Source organism: Mauremys mutica, unplaced genomic scaffold (assembly GCF_020497125.1).
Source record: "Mauremys mutica isolate MM-2020 ecotype Southern unplaced genomic scaffold, ASM2049712v1 Super-Scaffold_100095, whole genome shotgun sequence".
NCBI classification, from domain to species: domain Eukaryota; kingdom Metazoa; phylum Chordata; order Testudines; family Geoemydidae; genus Mauremys; species Mauremys mutica.
In genome coordinates this window covers 802612-820734 of record NW_025423264.1, presented here as the reverse complement: position 1 = coordinate 820734, position 18123 = coordinate 802612, and the positions used below count along the sequence as shown (strand labels likewise).

The 18123-nt window shown below is 52.1% G+C and overlaps 3 non-coding genes across 3 annotated transcripts; all 3 read left to right on the top strand.

Moving 5' to 3' along the window:
• Positions 1 to 6520: 6520 nt before the first annotated feature.
• TRNAS-UGA lies at positions 6521 to 6602 on the top strand. The gene has a single exon. It is a non-coding gene; the product is annotated as a tRNA-Ser (tRNA).
• A 1211-nt stretch (positions 6603 to 7813) lies between these two features.
• Positions 7814 to 7886, top strand: TRNAF-GAA. The gene has a single exon. It is a non-coding gene; the product is annotated as a tRNA-Phe (tRNA).
• A 6678-nt stretch (positions 7887 to 14564) lies between these two features.
• Positions 14565 to 14637, top strand: TRNAF-GAA. The gene has a single exon. It is a non-coding gene; the product is annotated as a tRNA-Phe (tRNA).
• Positions 14638 to 18123: the final 3486 nt, after the last annotated feature.

The window sequence follows — 18123 nt, the reverse complement described above, 5'->3', positions numbered from 1 at the left end:
TCAAGGTTGGGAGGGAGTTTAGCAAGCAAACAAGGTAGAACGGCAGTGGAGTATTACCCTGGACTCAGTGGCATTTCTCCATTGGTCTGTCTGCTTTGGGGCAGGGACAATAACACATCCTGCTGCTTTTTTTATTTCAAAGGGCAGTCTAGGATTTTCATTCTCGCACACGGTGCACAAAGCAGAGCTCAACCCTCAGCGCAAACTAAATGAGCTGTCCACAGGTTCTGGCAGCCACAATGAGCCATTTGGTGTGAGAGCTCAGACCTGCCCCTGTCCCAGAGGGGGGGGGGTCATCTGTGACAGGCTGGGCCACTGACCTATCAGCTCTTAACTCTCAAAGTTTCAGTAATTCTGTTATCAGTGCCTTGTGAGTATAATTTAAACAGCCATACTGGGCTGAACCAAAGGCCCATATCTAGCTCTGTGTTTTGTTCTCCCACAGTAGCCAATACCAGGTACCCCAATAGTTACTCAACAAGGCACCACGATGAGTTGAACGCAGGATCTCCTGTTTACAAAGCAGGTGCTTTAGCCAGCTAAGCCATGGTGCCTGTGGGTGGCTAAAATACAGTGTCTGCCCACACCTGACTCCCTGCCATCCCCACTGGGGCCTGAAAAGCTTTGCTTGTGTTTGGATTCTGCAAAGCAGAGGAACAGGTGACATTTTCCTTGCAAGCTGTGTCTGTGTATGTGACTGAATCTTTGGCCAGGTCTGCACTACAAAGTTATTTCAGCATCATTATATTGCTGAGGTGTGTGAAAAACACACAACGCTCCCTCGGTCGGCAGCTTGTAGCTGGTGCACACACTGCAATACCACATCTGGTGACAAAACTGCCCTGTTTTGGTGACAAAATAAAACCACCTTGACGAGAGGCCTAGAGCTTTGTTCAGCAAACTTAAAGTGACAAATTGTCAGTGTAAATGCTGCTGGTCATTATATCACCATAACGGGCCTCCACCAGTATCTCACCATGCCTGCCATGAACTCACCTGCCCTGCATTCCTGTTACAGAGGTTGGGTCCCTCCCCTTTCATAGCTCCAGAAAGTTCTGACAGCTGAGTTGCTATGTACACCGGGATTAAGTTGATAGAACTGCATTGTCAGCCTAAGTAATGTAATTACTCCAATCTAATTTCATAGTGTAGACCTGTCCAAAGAATCACACACACACCTTGGGAGCAAAACTTCACCTGCTCCTCTGCTTTACAGAATCCAAACACGAGCAACGCTTGTCAGGGCCCAGTGGGGATTGGCAGAGATTCAGGTGTGGGCAAACACAGTGTTTTAAGTAACAACAAGCATTGTGGCTTAGCTAATTAAAACACCTGTCCTGTAAACAGGAGATTCTGGGTTCAACTCCCAGTGGTACTTTGGGGAGTGGCTTTTGGGGCACCTGGTATTGGCTACTGTCAGAAGACAAGATTCAGAGTTAGATGGACCTATGGTTTAAATTACACTCGCAGGCACCGATAATAGAGTTACTGAAAGTTTGGGTGTTAAGAGCTGATAGGTCAGTGGTCCACTCCCCTCAATGCGGTTTTACCATTTCCACTTGCTAAACTCCCTCCCAACCTCTATAAAATTACAGTGCAGACATATGGGCTTGAGCCCAACCTGTGAGACCCCACGAGGGGTGAGGGTTTCTGAGCCCAGGCTTCAGCGTGAACACAAATATCTGCACCACAGTTTTTAGCCCCTCAGCTTTACGTCCAGGAGCCAAAGTCAGATGACCCAGGCCAGCCCTGCTGCCATCTTTATCCCAGGAGAGATGGACTCTAAGGCTACATCTCCATTGCAATGTAAGCCCAGGTGTGGCACGCTGTGCTCAAAGCAGCACCTGGAAGCCCCATATTCACCACTCTCATATAATGATGACATGATTTGTACAAAGTCTGCCTGGTGAGGTATCATTTCAAAAGTCTTGCTCTGTTGAACATTAATATCATGTTGGATTGTGTGTGCTCACATTGGTTGGGAAGTTATGAAGTTTTGCTCTGTGTATGTTACTGAGATATGTTATGAGGTTGGGAAATGCCCCCCACCAGCCTTTCAGGTGTGACAATGGAGGAGCCAGATTCGCTGCTGGCCCATTCAAGAGATCCACACTCCCAAGGACTATCCCAGGAACCGTGTACAATGCAGGCTTCTCCGAGATAGCACAGCGACAATGGACACTGCTTGACTCACATTGAAGCAAAGGAGCTTCCTAGCAAGTTGGAAGAAACTATGAAAGGGGGGTAGAGACATTATGAATTGGCCTCTCTCCCCCACAACTCAATACCTGTAAACACACCTGGACGGCAAAAACTGAACTGAGATAAATCAGAAGAGAATAATAATACATTCAAATCAAAGTCCCCAAACAGACTAGTATGCAGGGGCGGCTCTACAAATTTGGCCGCCCCAAGCAATCATGCCCGGGAGGCGCCCCCGAGCCGCGGGAGCAGCGGACCTCCCGCGGGCATGACTGCGGAGGGTCCGCTGGTCGCGCGGCTCGGCTGGACCTCCCGCAGCTGCGGGCGGTTCGCCGGTCCAGCGGCTCCGGTTGAGCTGCCGCAGGCATGCCTGCGGGAGGTCCAGCCGAGCCGCGGGACCAGCGAACCGTCCGCAGTCATGCCTGCGGCAGGTCCGCTGCTCCCGGGCCTCCGGTGGACCTCCCGCAGGCATGACTGCGGCAGGTCCGCCGGCCCAGCCTGCCGCCCCCCCGGGAAAGGGCCGCCCCAGGCGGGTGCTTGCCCCGCTGGGCTCTGGAGCCGGCCCTGCTAGTATGGGTGTTTCAGCAGAAAATTTTCAGTCTGGGGAATTTTGTTTTCTCAGTCAGACCTTGCCAAGGGAAGCAGGGAGAAAATGTTGGAGTTGCCTCCTTCAGAACAGCTTGGTCTAGACACTAGCTCTGGTTCACTGCTCTGGCCTTGCTTGGGTTGAGGGTATTTTAATAATTTGGGTAGGTCCCAGGGTGTTTGGGGGACAAGATGAGGATGTTCCCTTTTGAGATAAAAACTAAGAAATACAGCACTAGAGAATTATTTTTTTTTAGAAATCTGGGTTTTAGACATTTTATTTAAAGCAAGGGAGTTCTGAGTTTCTGAGAAGGTTTTTGTTTGCAAGAAGCACCATTGTTTGATCTGTCATTGTACCAAAGGGGAAGTAGGTTTTCTATAAAGGATGGGTGAATACTAAATGCATCCAAGGAGGATGGGATTCAAACCCATGCGTGCAGAGCACAAGAGAGTAGCAGTTTATCACCTTAACCACTCAGCCAGCTCATCATAACTGTAAAAAAAAAGACAGGAGGAGAAATCTAAGGTCAGCAGAGACAGGACCAATAAGGCATTTTTAAATACTAAGCGGAAGCAGGGGCTGAATGAGCTCCCCCCTCACATCTAGTGAGGAGCTGGGGGAAAGACTTCAGGAACAGACTGTGTTTGCACAGACACACCTAGTCTGCCTAGCTATGCAGCATGATGGGGCTACTTTCCCAAAATGACCAGTTTTGGCTGGTGGCAGGTTACAAATCACTTTAGGATTGAGTGGAATGAAATGTTATTATCCTTCCTGCATGAGTGAAGGGCAGCAGAACATACCTAGTCAGTCCTGATGGAGGGGTAGGTGGGTGAGGAATAGCTTTTATTGGACTTCATAGAAGTGATTGAGAACGTCACCCTAAAACAGTGGTCCCCAAACATTTCACACTGTGCCCTCTTATCCAGTTGGGGGAGGGCAAAACCAGAGCTTTAGGGATTCAACCCTGGGTGGTGGGGCTCAGACTTTTGGCTTCAGCCCCAGGCCCCAACAAGTCTAATGCCAGCCCTGGTGACCCCATTAAAACAGGGTTATGACCCACTTTGGGGTCCTGACTCACAGTTTGAGAACCACTGCTCTGTGCTGATGGGAGAGAGTTTTCCTGTGGGTGTATTTAATCCACTTCCCAAAGAGGTGGCAGTTCTGTCAGTGGGAGAAGCTATATCGGTGGGTGCGCAAGCTGTGGTGTTTGCCACATTTAAGAAGTTTAATCAAACCCCATTTTTAAAACCACCTGTGGTCTGGGAATGGCAAAGGACCTCGATGAAGCAGGGTTTGTCCTTCAAAGTCCTGGAGATCATGAGTTCATACTCCTTTGGTCATGGTGGTATAGCTCAGTGGTAGACTGCTTAATAGCAGATCAAGTGGTCCTTGATTCAAGCTCCAGTGTTCTCTTATAATCTTCTTTCTTTTTTTAAAAAAAAGGAAAACATTTTCATTTCCATTCTCCATTATGTTCAGGAGCTCCGCTATACGGGGGCCCTTGATATGTATGTAAACACTCAACATTTCACTGTCCAAATGCATAAAAACCTAGCAAAGCTGTCCATCAGCTGAAATCAGTTCCAATCCTCTAAGTGTCAATTTATGTTTTCATCAATTAAACAAAGGTATCATATGAATGTACATTTGCAGATCCCTCTTCTCCAGGAGCTGTGCTGTGCAGAAGAACAAGAACCACATCCAGCTTCAGTTCAGGAGTCTGATAACAAAAGAGCCAATAAATGTTCTGAGGGCTGGAGAAAAATGCCTTCTAGTGAGCTATTGAACGAGCTCAACCTGTTTAGCTTATCAAAAGAAGATTGAAAGGTAACTTCACTGAAGTGTTGAAGGGCCTTAATGGAGAGAAAAGACTGGCTATTAAAGGGCTCTTGAATCGAGCAGAGAAAGGCATAACAAGACCCAGTGGCTGGAAGATGAAAAAAGACAAATTCATATTACAAATAAGACACAAATATTCAACAGTGTGGATGATTCACCACAGGAACAAGCTACAAAGGAAAGTGGTGGATTTGCCATCTCCTGATGTCATTTAATGAAGACTAGATGCCTTTCTGGAATGTGTTTGCCCCAAAAGTAGCTATTGTGTCATACAGGAGGCCTGTGATATGCAGGGGGTCAGATTAGATGCTCTAATGGTCTCTTCTGGCCATAAAGTTGACTAATTTCTATAAAACTGAGTGTAGCATTGGGAGCAGCGTCTGATGTTTTCCTGTCTAGCCGGCTTGCTTCCTAGAAGGAACGCTCCTTGAGTGGGGTGAGCCACAGGGAGTAGCTCAGACCTCCAAAGTGCCTGGGCAGGGGCAGGACATTAGCACAGCAAGGGAGGGATGTGGCACTGACATCACAAAGGCCTTTTGCAGGACCTCAGACTATTGGTCAAAGGTGGTGGGGAGGTGGTGACCTCACAGAGAGATGCTGACATCAGCCAGGCAGGACAGGGGTGAAGGGCCAGGGAAACCTCAGAGACCCCTGTGGCTTTGCTTCAGCAAGTCTCCTTCTCCAGGACTCTCTTTGAGGACTGAGAGAGTATTCGGGTTCAGGTACGTGAGCGCCAGGAGGAACCTCTTTTGAGTTTTCTCCTTCCCTTTTCCTGATTTTACTAGAAAACAGCCGTCCCTGTTTAGAAGGTAAGAGCCTCCTCAAGGTTTGAAACCTGTTCAGTCTGGTCCATTTGGTGACAGTTGAATTTTAGGCATGGAAAACACTAGCTTAAGAGGCAGAATTTTATTCTGCACCTGGGATTTTGTCCCTTAGAACCACTGGGGTCATTAGGGTTTGTCCTTTTTGTTTCACCTTTTCCTCCATCCATCCCTTCCTCCTTTCTCTTTGTCTCTTGCTTCTTTTGTCCTTTCACCTGTTCCCCTCCCAACACCAGGAGCAGTGTATGTGTGTGTGTTGCGGGGGAGTGCTCTGCAGCTCCCACTGTGGGAGGTCCACCCAAAAATGTGAGGCTGAAATAGTGCTCAGGCAGTGATCCCCACCGGTGACCTGGGCCATCCTTTGGGCTCTCTGGTGAGAACCCTCAGCCTCCCGTCCTCAGTCTCTACCCTGATTGGCTGAGCAGGGGGTTATTGACAGGGAGGAGACTCAGGTCCTTGTTGTTCTCTTTTAAGCCCAAGTAAATAAGTCAGAACCTGTGATATGTTTGACAAATTTTGCTGCTTCGCTGCATTAATGGTCTCTGAGCAGTTCATGATTCTCTCTAACATTGCAGTTCTCCTCAAATACTTGTTGAATAATTACTGTGCACTGTTGTTGGTTTGGAGCTCATCTGAGAGCACTTTACTCAGGTCATTCCATGTGTGAAATTCAAGCCTGCCACTGGCTGGCTGTGTGGCCTAAGACAAGTCAATTCTCCTTTCTCAGCCTTAGCTTCTCCCTCTTTCAAGTAGGGATAATAATGATCCGCTCCTATCTACCTCACGGTGGGTGGAGGATGGGGATCCATTAGAGAGTGTCACTAGGAGTATCAGAGGGGTAGCCGTGTTAGTCTGGATCTGTAAAAGCAGCAAAGAGTCCTGTGGCACCTTATAGACTAACAGATGTATTGGAGCATGAGCTACTGCACATGGCTAAGCAAAGAGAACAAACCCCAAATCCCCCATGTGCTTTGGGAGCCAGGTTTGCGGTGGGAATTCTGTAGTTCAGATGACTTCAAGCCTGGGCATTGGGATACTTTACCAGTTTCTCTGGCGTTGGGGCAGTTTTGTGGTGATGGCTGAATGGTTAAGGCGTTGGAGTTGAAATCCAATAGGGTTCCCCTGTGCAGGTTCAAATCCTGTTCACAGCGAGGCCTGTGTTTTAGCCAGTCTCTCACCCGGGCAACACCTCTGTACAACCCCTTGAGACACTCTCAACTCTCTCCCCACCCCAAGTAAATCCTGTTCTGCTCCTTTCATAGAGATCCCTGGGACACCACCTCACACTGTGTCCCTGAGGGGTCAGGCAAACTCTCAGCACCTGAAGCCTCTGCCACTCACCTGGTGCCCCATAGATCAGCCATAGCCCTGGTTCTGCTCCTCTCTCTAGCATGTGAAAGGAGCCAAGTCAGCGACTCCATGGGAGCTACGGGGCTGCAGAACCAACAGAGGAAAAATAGGTGCTCAGCCCCCACTGGCAGCCAGCTTCCCCCCCCCGCCCCGTCCCCACTACAGGCCTTGCTGACAAGCTCCTCCTCTTCCCCTTCAGCGCCTCCCACCTGCCAGTGCTCAGCTGTTCAGTGGGGTGCAGGAGGTGCTGGAGGGGTGAGGGGGAGGAGCAGGGAGAGGAAGAGGTGGGGGAGGGAGAGGAATGGGGCAGGAGGGGACAGGGATGGGGGCTTGGGGGAAGGGGTGGAGTGGGGGCAGGGCCTGGGGAGGAAACGGGGGGAGTTGTTCTGGGCTGGCCCTGAAGGGAAGCACCGACTATCACAGTGACAATACAACTGAGCAGCCTTGCAGGGGAGGCTGAGGGAGATCCGCACTCACCAGGTCTCTTCTCTCCCCCAAGCTGAGCCAGACACTGCTCTCTCCTGGCTCTCACTCTAGCAGCTGGACGCCAAGGAGCCATTTCCCCACAGGAAGTGCATTGAGTGCCCCTGTGGTGCTGGGGGGCTGGCGCTGCTGCTGCCTGCCTGGCAGGGGGGCTGATGGCTGCACAGACTCTCAGCTGCCAGGCCAGAGGGGGCACTTGGGACCTTACCAGACTGGCGCAGTGAAGACGGGGGGTTGACAGAGCAATACAGACGCTCTCCAGAGCAGGGAGCAGCAGCCGCCCATGCAGCCAGGCAATGAGCATTTCCCACAGCCTGGAGCCCAGGGGGAGGCGGCAGCTGCTGTTCCAGCTCCTCGGGGACAGGCCCTGTCAGCCAACAGCCACTTCTTACTCCCCACAGCTAAGGGCGTCGGGTTCCTCCGGTGGGGGTGTGGAGCAGCCGTTCATTTTCCTGTCCTTTTTGTGTGCAACTGCTGACAAAAACATCCCAGACAGACAAGGAGCAGGCCAAAGTGCTATTACACGGCTGCCAAAGTAGCTCAGTTAGGAGAGTGTTAGACTGAAGATTTAAAGGTCCCTGGTTCAATCCCAGGCTTTGGCAGGTCCTTTCATCCCTCTTTGTGCAGGAGGTGGCTTGTTTTCTGGGAGCACAGCCATAGGCAGCAGGTTTGTATAACTTTTGGTGGTGCCCCCCCCGCTCCCGCCCTGTAAGCCGATATAAAATGAAGCTACAACGCGTCAGCGCCACAAGATTACAAGGGTCAATTAAAAGTGGAAAGTCAGAAGCAGCACTTGCCTGCTTCAATATACAGTATTATATTTTGTTGCACCTGTTGTGACAAAGTGGGAATGTTCTTAATGTTTTTTCTGAATACTGTGTGGGTGCCTCAGTTTCCCCTGCAAGGTGCCAATTGAAAGTGTTGGGGACAAAGAGATCAGGTGGCCTCCTTGTCCGGAAGAGACACAAAGGTCAGAGGAAGGAGTGTCAGTTTGGAGCTGAATGGGGAGAGGCCCAGAACTTGGTTCTGGGCTCCCCACCCCCCAAGATGGACCTGACAGAGGGGTCCTGTTTTCTGTACCAACAAGCTCTGTTTAAACTGTGTTCCCGTCATCTAATAAACCGTCTGTTTTACTGTCTGGCTGGGAGTCACATCTGACTGCGGAGTTGGGGTGCAGGGACCTCTGGTTGCCCCAGGACCTGCCTGGGCAGACTCGCTGCGGAAAGCGCACGGTATGGAAGGGCTGAATGCTCCGAGGTCAGACCCAGGCAGGTGTAAGCTTCTTGCCCTGGAGACAGTCTGCTCAGAGAGAGGAGGCTCCCCCAGAGTCCTGACTGGCTTTGTATGGAGTAGTTCCAAAGCATCCCAGCATCCCCTTCCACACCATGCACTTCTCAGAAGTCCGCACAGGCACTGACACTCCCTCCTCTGGCCTTTGTCTCTTTCCCAGGCATTAGGAGGCCACCTGATCTCTTTGTTCTCCAACACCTTCAGTTGGCACCTTTGCAGGAGAGCGGCCCAGGCCATCACTCACCCAGAGACAGGGTTGTGGCCATTCTCTGTGCAGACGGCATCACACTGGCCCTCTAGGGCTCTACAACAATCACACCCCCTTATCCCACCATCTAGAGCCTTGAGAAATGCATAGGGGAAACTGAGGCACCCACACAGTATTCAGAGAAAACATTAAGAACATTCCCACTTTGTAACACCTGTATACAACTAGTTATACACTTTAAAGGGTGTAAAATAATCAACTATTGTGCTAAACACAATGATACGCCAAACTGGCCACCAAATTTAGGTTGCACGGTTTTCCCCTCAGGTGAGGGCTCTGGGGTGGGGCTGGGGATGAGGGGTTGACAGTGCAGGAGGGTGCTCAGGGTTGGGGAAGGGCTGGGGATAAGGAACTTGGGGTGCAGACAGGCTACCCCAGGGCTAGGGCCAGAGAGGACCCCCGGCAGCGCACACACTCTGCATCACAGTCACTGCACATGCTCCTGGGGACTCTCTCAGGTCCAGAAAGCCCACTCGCCTCCCCTACAGTGGGTACCGGGGGGGGGTTGTTGCCGTCACGTGTGCCCTCCTCTGCTGCTGCCTCTCACCATAGCCTCACTGGGGATGGGGGATGGGGCTGCCCCTTGCCCAGCGTGGGGCAGGAGTGGGGACTGCAAGGTGGTGGCTGGGGCGGGGGACAGGGTGTCACAAAATTCACCCAAGCCCCAGCTGCTCAGGTCTAGGAAGCCCCCCTCCCCCATCTCCCCTGTGGTGGGTGGGTGGGTGCTGGGGGGGGTACTGCCATCACATGTGGCTTCCTTCCTCCCCTGCTGCAGCCTGCTGCCCCTCACCATAGCCTCACTGGGGATGGGGCTGCCCCTTGCCCAGCGTGGGGCAGGAGTGGGGGCTGCGGGGGGGGGGAGGAGGGGGCGGATCACAGGGTCAAGCCTCACAGAAGCCCCAGCAGCTGCTCCGGTGAGTGAGGTCCACTCCAGATGTCCATCTCCTGGCCGGAAGTCCCCTTGGCGTCTCCTCCAGGTGGGTGCTGGGGACGGGAGAGAGGGCTCCCAAGCATGTGTGTGCCTCCTCCCCACTCCTCTCTCCCCCTTCCCCTTCGCCTCCTGAGGGGCTCCAACCGTCTGCCAGCCGCTGCTCTCTACAGCCTTAGGCAGAAACAGTGGCAGGCAGCCGGCAGCACAAGCAAGGGACGGAGGCACCGGTTGTTTTTTTCAGGCAGGGAAGCTCTGAGGCGGGGGCGGGGGGAGGAGATGCTCTGGGACGGGGCGGGGCGGGGGGGCAGGGCCCGCTCCAGGCAGGGTCAGGGGAGAAACCCAGCTCCAAATATTGGTGGAGCACAGCCCCCAGCCTTGAATATTCCTGGTGCTCGGGCACCACGAGCCCATATAACCTGCTGCCCCTGCACACGTCCACACTACATGCTGTTCACAGCAACAGATACTTTGAGAAACCCGCTGGGTTAAGCAGGCCTTTTCCAAACGGACATTGGCCCAAAGTCTGCCTCAATTCAGCTGGATTGGGACAGGCCTGTATCACAGGAGTGGTTCACACCTGATTTGCCCAGAGGCCTCGGGGGAGGTGTGGTGAGATAGGATAAGTAGGAATCAACAACAATGAAGTTAAAGGCAATGGTGAAAAACCCTCATCTTGCCAGTCAACAAGCCTGTTCTGTTCATTCCCTCTGACGCATCTGGCACTGGTCACTCTCAGCAGCACACTGGGCTAGATGGACCATTGGTCTGACCCAGTATGACCAGTCTTGGGTTCTTAGTTAAGCCATCGACGGCCTTGTCTACACTGGCAGGTTTCTGCACAGTAAAGCAGATTTCTGCGGTGTAACTCCTGAGGTGTGCACACTGCTAAGCCACTTAGTGCACAGAAACTGCACAGTTGCAGCGCTGTAAAAAAACCACCCTGACGAGAGGTGTACAGCTCTCTGCGCCGGGGCTACAGTGCCGCGGTACCAGTGTAGACACCCTGGTCGATTACAGCGCTGCAGCTGGCCTCAGGTAGGTGTCCCACAATCCCTGCTCTCTCCTCTCTGGTCATCAGATTGAACTGCACTGCCCTCAGGTGACCAACCGTGAACCCCACCTCTTAAATTCCTTGGGAATTTTGAATGTCCCACTTCCCACAGAGACCCGATTATGTTTACAGACCCATCCTGAAATTAGAGCAGGATATTTTAAAGTTTTGTCCTGTAGTAAAGTGACACAATTCAAACATGTCGGCACAGAGGAGAAAGCACTCCTTCATTTCATAGTTATTGCTACTGATCTCATGGCCAAACTTCCTTTTCTCGGTGCTGCTCCCAGCACTTTAGGGAGTTTTTCCTTTTCTCCTTTCCAGCTGTGGTGATGGGACTGCAGCAGCTCTTTTTTTTTTTTTTTTCCAGTTTTGCTCTTTCACTTACATCCTTCACTTCTTTGGCTGAAGCTGTGTTTGCCACCAGTTTAATCCATAGCTGAGACCGCAGGTACCAGCAGCTAGTTACAAAAGCTCAATTCCCATTGCCATCAGTGGGAGGTTATCAAGGGCTGCAGGATTTTTTTAAACTCCTTTTCCTGCTCAAGCCTTTAATCATTCCTGTGGCTCTTCTCTGAACCCTCTGCAATTTACCAGGGAAAGCGGCCAACCCCTGAACCAACCAACCAAACCAAACCAGGCTGTTCTGACTGATGTAACAATCTATTGCCTTCCAAATACAAATCAGATCTTTCTAGTCACCCAAGAGTTCCACTTTAAGGGCTTTTTGTTTTCTAGTTCCAGTCAGATCCTGTGCAACAGCATCATTGTTAACTCACCACTTGGTCACTTCACATTCACACGTTCAAAAAGTTGGTTGGTCTAAGTCTTTCCTCCCACGTGCTCTCACTGGGGCAAGCCTCCTTGGCTTCAGCACCTCCTCAGACCGACCTTGGACCTTTCAGCATCCCTGTTCCATCCCAAGACCTTCCTGTCGTGAGTCCATCTGAATCAGACACCTTGGAAAGCCTTACACAGGGGCGGCTCTAGGAATTTGGCCACCCCAAGCACGCCGGTCCCGCAGCTCCGCGGGACCTATTGCAGACGTGCCTGCGGAAGGTCCGCCGGAGCCGCCTGCCGCCCTCCCGGAAAAATGCCACCCCAAGCGCGTGCTTGGTGCACTGGGGTCTGGAGCCGGCCCTGGCCTTACATCCTCCCCCGAAGGGGAGTCCTGCACCCCCAACTTCCACAATCACCAGTGACTCTCAGCCAGCGCTGTAAAACAGAAGGTTTATTAGTGGTCTGGAATCCAGCCTGGGAAAGTTCTGTGTTCGCACAGGAAGCAGGAAGATTCAGCAACGTCCATCTTGGGGGAGACCCCGAACTCAGAGTCTGGGCTCTCCCGTCGAGTCCCCAACCCAGCAGACTCCTTGGTCCCAACAGCCCAACTCAGCCAGGCCCTTTGCCCCTTGTCTGTCCTTTGTTCTGTTTCCCTGGCAACCTGCTCACCTGGCCTCCACCTCGTTCTTTGTTCTCCAACTCGTCCCAGCCAGCTGGTGTCTTGCAGCAGGTGCGCCCCGGCCAGCAGTTGCTAGGAGACAGAATTTGTGGCCATTGTCTGGGCCCAGGCAGCTGGACAGCAGCCACACCTGCCCTTTGGGGGTCTCCGCAAAGAGTAAACACCCTTGTCCCACCACCGAGATCAGTTGTCCCAAAACTTTTTGAGGGTCACGCCCCCCCCTTACCCTTGTCCGTGCCCCCATGAGCCACACCTGGGAATGGGGCCACAGCTGTGGGGGAAGGGACGCAGACAGGTGTCAGGGGGCTGAGGCAGGGGCCAGAGCTGGGGGTGGGGGCAGAGACTGGCAGCAGAGCCACAGGTGTAGGGCTGGGAGTGGAGCCCTGGGAGCCAGGCCAGCAGCCAGGACCAGCAGCTGGGGCTGGGGCCAGGAGCGGAGCTGGAGGGTGCTCCCTCCCCACACACTCTGGGGGCTGGCCTGGGCCCCAGCTCCATTCCCCTGAATGTTACTTCATTCCACCTGGCGGGATGCACCCTGCGCTTTGGACCTCTGATCTAGATAATCATGCAACAACTAGGGGAAACTGAGGCACACACAATATGCAAAACGTTCAGAAAATTCCCACTTCGTCACAGGGGTGTCAGTGGGGTCTGAGCTGGGCAGCAGCACAGGGAAAGTGGGGAGGTTTCCCTTTGGAAAAATTAAACTGCAAAACATCCCCCTGTGTCCCAGCAAAAGCGTCTCATTCATCCCTTAACCCCTCCCCATGAAAATCTCCACCTCTGCCCTGGCCCACAGAGACCCCCTCACCCCAATGTAGATTTTTAACTTTTCTTACTTTTCCTTGGCCTTGTGCAAACATTGTTCCCATCAAAATGATCCAGGGCTTTCACAATGAGAAAGAGAAAACAAACTAAATCAAACCCAAAGAAACCGCTATCGACCTCCCCGTCACACACAGTTTGGGTCTGAATTTTTCTACTGAAATGTTGAGACAATAAGACTCTCACTGCTCTTGTCCAGTAACAAACCTAAGCCCCCCATGCAGTACCTGGGGCATCTGTGTCTGACCCACCAAGGCTTCAGCTCCTTTGGGGAGATTTCCAGCAGCCCAATCCTGCTGCTATTCCAGGGGAGCAATTCCTGACTCCTCTCAGCATTTATCTCAGCCCCATTCTGTGCATCACAGGTTTCTCCGGGAAAGGGCAGCGAGTGGTTCTAGAGTCCAGTGATCCTCCTCCAAATCAAACTAGAACCTGAGACTCCTTCCCCTTCCCCAGGCTGTGAGCGGGGAGGCATTTCACAGAGCTCTCAGGGCCATAGCACGTGGCTAAGGAGAGAGAAAAAGCCTCATACCCCCCTCTGCTCTGGGGGCTGGGTTTCCTCCTGAAGCCTCTGCCCCCCGACCTAGTGCCTATGGCTCATCCCTGACCCTTGCTGCTGCTCCTTGCTATAGACTGTGAGAGGAGCGGAGGCAGCGCAGGAGCCTTCTGGGGACGCAGATCCGAGGCTTTGGGGAGACACATTATCTGAGACATCAGAGCGCTGCAAACCCTGCAGCCACCCCCTCAATCCGGGGTCTGTTCCAGCCCTGAGTCTGGGCTGCCGCAAACCCTTCCCCAGAGCAGGGTGCCCACAGCTAACAGCCTGGAAATAGGCATGTGACACTAACTCCTGCTCTCCCTGACAGGGCCTCCCCTAGACCAAGTGCCTCTCCCAGGCAAGACGTGTCTTCGGTGCCCCCCACCCCCGCTCCATATGTTAAACCATTGAATACCTTATTTTTTATTGCATTTGTAGCTCATCGCATGATTTTGATGCACAGTTTGGATACATGATTTTCTCTGTCATATAAAATACATTTTCATGCTAGGATGTGTAAACCTGTATTTATTCATGCCATATATAAGCAAATAAAAAAATCATTTCCTTTAAGCATATAGAAACTTTTAATTTTAACAGTAACTGAACTGTGCTAACACCTAGCAATGGAACTGTCACCAGCACAGGGTGGGCCGCTATTAAATAGTGTTACAGTCAGAGACAGACAGCGTTAGGATGTTAACCCCAGGCCTTTTGTTCAAAGGTCGCTTCTCTCGCCTTTCCCCCATGAACTGAAGCACAGCATTCGGGAGATCCAAAGACTAGTTAATGACATTTCCAAGTGCTAAAATAGCAAGTGATGTCCGTCTTGCATTGGCCATTATTGACTGGAGTGATGGTTTATTGAGAATAAGCTTCAAGGTGAGAAGCAGCAGCCCAAAAAGGGCCTCTGCGGGTGCTGAAGTAGCTCAGTTGGGCGAGCGTTAGACTGAAGATCTAAAGGTCCCTGGTTCAATCCCAGGCTCTAGCAGACTCTTTCATCCCTCTTTCTGCAGCAGTGGGCTGTTTCCTGGAAACACAGCAGTTCCTTTATCCAATGCAAGTCCCTCATTTCAGGCTTAGCTGCAGGAAAAGGCAGCGTTGGCTTCTGCACCCAGTTGGCCCACCTGACTGTTCTTTCTTCTCTTGCTCTTTCCCAGCAAGGGGAAGGAAAAGAAGCTCTCCCTTCAAGCTGGAGTCACAAGGGTGATGTAAGGGCGACTTCCTGAGCCCCGGCTCCAATCCTCTGCTCTTCCAGCTGACCCATTGAAGAGCTGCGGCCATGTTCTCCGGGTTCGCCCCTCGGTATGTGCCAGGGTGAGCACCACCAAAGTGCAGGGAATTTGAGGGGCGGGGCAGGGCAGCGCACGGTGATGGAGTTTCTGTAGTGTAGTGATTCTCACGTTTGCCTGACATGCAGAAGGGCCTCAGCCCAAAACTGGGCAGCAACATGCTGGCTTCCTTTTCCCAGCTCCCCTTGCTCTCCAGCAAGGCGCTCCTCCTTCTGCCACTGGCCTGTCCCTGGGCTAACCCCAACCCCCGCACGATGGAGGGTGGTGACATCAGTGGACAAAGTACCTTGGCATCAGCCTGGGGAAGCTCGAGGAATTAGGCCAGTCGCCTTTTGAATGCTTGTGGCTTGGCCTCCTCTGCCCTGGGAGGTTGGCCTACGTGTGGCTAAGTGGGGTTAGTAGTAGCCACCATTTGTTCTGCAAAGCCTGGGGAGGTGCGGTTGGCTGCTGGGAGGTAGAATCCTGTGCCTGCCTCTTGGCTTCCCAGGGGTGGCTACTTGCAGCCCAGGAGAAGAAGTGGGGTTCTGGGTGGAAGGAAAAGAAGCAATGGTGAGTCCTAGCGGGCGGCTTTCTGGCAAGATGGTTTTCCGGTTTAGGCTTGGGAGGCGCCTGCGAGCTGAGGGTGGAGTTGTTCCAGTGAGAACCGCTGCTCTTGTCTCCCAGACCTGGGGGCACCAGTGACAGCTTGAGGGGGCAGGTGCTGGCTTGAGTGACTGGGATATAGGGAACCCCAGCCTGCCCCTCGGGGCCAAGTCCACTGCTTGTCTCCTGCGTTGTGACATCCAGATTTAAATCTTCCCAGCATGTGCTGCGGCTCGAGTATTAAGCCTTCCTGGTTGGCCCGGTCATTTCCAAAGTAGCTCAGCTGGGAGTGCATTAGAGTGAAGATCTGAAGGTTTCTGGTTTGATGCCAGGGTAAGCACCCCCTTCACCCTGGGCGTGTCGTGCTGGGCTTTCCTCTGGGTGTGCAGCTGTGCCTTGAACTCACCAGTTTTCCTAATTTCAGAGGCAACACTTGCAGAGGGCATGTGGGGTCATGTGCCCCACCTGGGTTAGCTATCGCCTACTACATCATCTGGTGCTGCCAGGCTTTACACCCCCCTAGGGGCCTCCAGGATCCTGACATCCCAGCACTTTACACACCTTCCTGGAGCCTCCCAACCCCCCTGGGCTGTCGGGACTGCGACCCCAACCCCGCTGATGAGAAACAGGCCTGGGGAGGGGAAGCGACTGGCTCAGGGTCACACCAAGTGTCAGAAGGATGGATGGGACCCAGCAGGCCTTCTTTCCAGGCCCCTTCGCTAACCCCTGCTGCACACTCCCTCCCACAGCTGGCAATTACAAGCCAGGCCCTCATGTCCGCTCCCCCCTGCCTTTGAGAGGGAGTGTGCTCCGCTGGAGTGACTGGGCCAGGGGATTGGGAGTCAGGACTCCTGAGTTCCATTGCTGGGTCTCCTATTGGTTCCACTGCTGGTTGTTTTCCTTTTCCTGTGGGACTTTGGGCACGTTGCTCCCCCCTCTAGGGCTCTGTCCCCAGCAGTCAAATGGGGATTTCATACTTTCCTGCTAGTGGAAAGTGCTGGGAGAATCCCCCAGCCAAAGCTGCTCTGACAGTGCTAAGCAGCATCTGACCATTCAAGGGTGGAGCGCACTGCCCAGGAGGGGGAGGGTTTGGCTCTGGGGTTTCACTTCAGACCAGTCTAGAGAGAGGAGCCCAGCCATGGAGTTTGGCTCAAGAAGACCAAGTCTCCAGTTTGTTAAGGGCGTTTTGAATTCCAATCCTGTGCAACAAAGTGCTTGGTGTCAGTTGCCAATTTTAGAAGTATGCTCTCCACTCCATTTTCCAAATCATTCATGAAAATATTGAATAGTACCGGACCCCGGACTGATCCCTGCCGGACCCACTAGGTGCACCCTCTCCGTTGGACAGCCAGACATGGAGAAGGGCTCTTGGAGTCTGGGCTTTCAACCAGCTCTGCGTCCACATGACACTGATTGCATCTAGACTGCATTTCCCTCCTTTGCTTGTGAGAATGTCCTACGGGACTGTGTCAAAAGCCTTAGTAACACCGAGCTAGATCCCACCTACTGTTTACCCACCTCCACTAGGCCCGGAACCCTGCCAAAGAAGGCAAGAGGATTGGTTTGGAATGATTTGTTCTTGACAAATCCATGCTCACTAGTCCTAAGAACCAAAGTATCCTGAGGTGCTCCTGACAAACTGAGTGTTTAAGAATATATTCCAGTATCTCCCCAGCTGTGGAAGTGAGGCTAGCTAGTCTGTAAGTCACAGGGGTCTCTTTGTTCCCCTTTTAAAGATAGGTCCTGTCTTGTTCATGGATGGGAGGATGTTTTTTTACCAGGGATCTCAGACGAGAACTCGGGCACAACACCTGGTTTGTTAAGGCCACAAAAACAGAGGCAGGAACCTCTTCTCTCCTGCTGGCAAAGAACCCCAGCTACCTAAAAGACAGGGACTCACATCCCTGAAGGGGCTTTTAAAAAGGCAGTGGTTAAAAGGTTTGGCCCCGACCATTTCTTGTTTCTGCAGACTAGACATTTTAGCAAACTTTAGAATTCCTTGGTGCTAAACTCTGTGAAACTCCCCTTTCTCCTTCACAAAGGGCTTTAATGCCCCTTATCTCACTCAGGCTCAAAACTGCCCAGAGTTTGAGAATTGTCCCTGTTCCCATTGGGCAGACGAGGAGGAGCCTGAGGTACAGAGAAGGGAAGTGACCTACCCAGCAAGGTGGTGACAGAGCCAGAAAGAGAAGCCACCGGTCCTGACTCCTGTTCTAACAGACAAACACCCCACCACCACCCCGAGGCAGGGATAGAGCCCAGGAATAGAGATGGTGGGGAAATTTCATTGAAACCGTTTCTGTCAGAAAAGCCCATTCAGACTAAACCAGTTTGTTTCTCAAAATCATAACAAGTGGGATGAAAGTTCTTTGCAAAAATATGTTGTTGCAAAACAAAAGCATCTCCTGTTTGTCACAGTGTGTTAAATTGTCTCCTCACACACAAAGAGACACCTAGATCTCAAACATTAGATAATATGCTTCAGTCTGAGCTAAGTAGTTGCTGCTCTTCACAATTTCAAAATAAAAGAATACAAATGAAATAGACTATTTCAGCTATTCTATTATGTGTTAATCTGCTCTGAGTAAATGTGATAGGATACC